Here is a 2,441-nt window from a genome sequence, read left to right on the forward strand (position 1 = left end):
AAGCTAACCTTCACCAAAATCCGCAAGTAAGGGCTTCGTGGATTCCTCTCGAAGTCCCGAATCCAACGAACCAAGTCTCGTCGCAATCCGATGCTCTTACGTTGAGTACGAGCTGAAATACTAACAGTCGACGGTGAATTTCAGCAAACAACAACACTCCGAGTAGAAGTAGTAAGAACTTGCCCAAAACAAAGGAAATGCTGAAATACCCACCTCGACAGCGCCAAGCACCCGTGTGACAACAAGAGCGGCGAAACCTACGCTCGCCTGGCCTCCTTGCGTTACCCCGGCGTCGAACACGTGCTCGAACGGCTCCGCGGCGCGACGTCGGCGACGAATCCGAGCTCTCTTGCCTTCAACCGAATGAGAGTGAGAGAGAGAGATGAAGAAAAGCAACAGGAGGCCCTCTCTCTCTCTCTCTACACGAAGCTATATAGAGGGGATGCGTTCGTTATACAAAAGAGGGAGGGAATTACCAAAATAGCTCTCTGCCTACCCTCTTGTACCGGTACAAGAGCCAACCCGAGGGCTTCTAAACCAGTGCGCGCTGGTTGTACCAGTACAGCGTGCTGGTTGTACCGGTACAGCAAGCACAGAAATCTGCTGTTTTGCAGATTTTCTCGCTAAAAGCTGCCCTCGCGTTGCCTGGAGTCCGTTTTACGTCTATTTGACGCCAACGCGACTCGGACTTGTCCCGACACTCTCCAGAGCTGCCGACAAGCCTCCACTACAGAACACCAGGGATCTCACATTTTTTTTATACTAAAATCCAAAAAAAGATACCTAAAACCTACAACCCTTTGTATAAGAGATTAATATTTTTGTAGAGATTACAATTTTTCTGAGTTGTACATTTAAAAAATAAAAAGAATAACACGGGCAAATCCCCTGAATTATCGGCTTTTCTGAAACAGACAATTATCTGCTTTTTTTATTTTCTTTTTTTTTTGGATTGATCCGTACTTAACTTTAATTTTTAATTTGTTTTATTTTTCTAAATGGGTTTAGCAATTTGTTACAATTAAAAGCTTTGCTAATTATCAGTAACTAAAGGTTGACAAAATCCACAATTTTATTAGCAAAAAATATAACCCGTAAAGCAGGCCTAAGATGAGTTAAGAGAAAAGAAAGTACAAGTACGAGTTAAGAGAAAAGAAAGTACAAGGACGGAAAGAGAAGGATATACCAAAAACTAATTTTTCTACAAATACTGTGTTGGCATTCGATTAAATCGAATCGGGTACGCCTATAATCGGGTTCGATCCAACGGATATTATGTTATCTAATTGGATTAGGATTAATCTCGCTTTCAAATTAGAAAGTTAGTTAGAGATAAATCCTAGTCATATTAGGATAACAATAAATAACCAATTTGGCCTTATCTTTAACGCTATTAGGATTTTGAAATTCCTTATAAATATGCGGGCGATCCTACATAACAAAAGACACAAGAACAGAAAAAGAAAAAGAATAAGAAACGAAAAGAGAAAATCCACTTCCTCCATTAACCTATTATTCTAGAGGGACTTGAACGGTGGATTTGTGATCGTGCTCGTTTGTAGTTCGATCTACCGCGGGTTTGGAGCGCAAGAAGACTTTGAAGGACGATCCAAGGACACGTGAACCAACCTCTACGATCCGGGCTCATCGCGTTCTAGCGCGAATCGCTTCCGCAAAAAGTTACAAACGAAAACTTCCGCTGCGTTCTACAGACTGAAAATATATTATTAATCAATTCTAAAAAGTAATCACATAAACCGAACATGACATACTTTTGCATATAGAATCAATATCCGAATTCCACTATAAATAAAGATAATAAATTAATATATTTCTAAATCTAATTCGATCAGAAATAATTATGTAATCAGACTCAAAATAGAAAAAATACAAATTTTTTCAAAAATAACTTAAAATGCAAAAGTAGAGACCGAAACAATTTAATTTAGGTTCCAAACTCGGCTGCAAGATTTCTTGGTTCGACGCATAGATCTCAAAGAAAAGTTTTTTTGCGAATTAGGGTTGCACACTGGAATCAAACATTCGAATGAAAAATTATGGCCATTTAAAAATTTCTCAAACTAATTGTAAAAATTTCGGACTGAACAAAATTTTCGGCTTAAATTGGTTGAGTTACACTTTTTCATAAATTCTAACACTAACTCGACCGTATCAGTCTCCTCAGAGAAAGTGCAAAATCACAGGATACTAACTTGATATACTTGAAACTGCAGGGTACTAAAGTGAGAAAGTGCGAAACCACAAGAGGGGTATTTGAAGTTTCTCCTAAAAAATATGTATGAATTTTACATAACTTTGGCCAAAAAACAATATTATTTTTCTACCTGTTTTACAATCAAATCTTATGATAAAATAAAAATAAAAATATATGATAGTTAAGTCTAATTTTTTATATACAGTAACAAACTAAAAGTGTGCTG

Source organism: Ananas comosus, unplaced genomic scaffold (assembly GCF_001540865.1).
Source record: "Ananas comosus cultivar F153 unplaced genomic scaffold, ASM154086v1, whole genome shotgun sequence".
In the NCBI taxonomy this organism is placed as follows: domain Eukaryota; kingdom Viridiplantae; phylum Streptophyta; class Magnoliopsida; order Poales; family Bromeliaceae; genus Ananas; species Ananas comosus.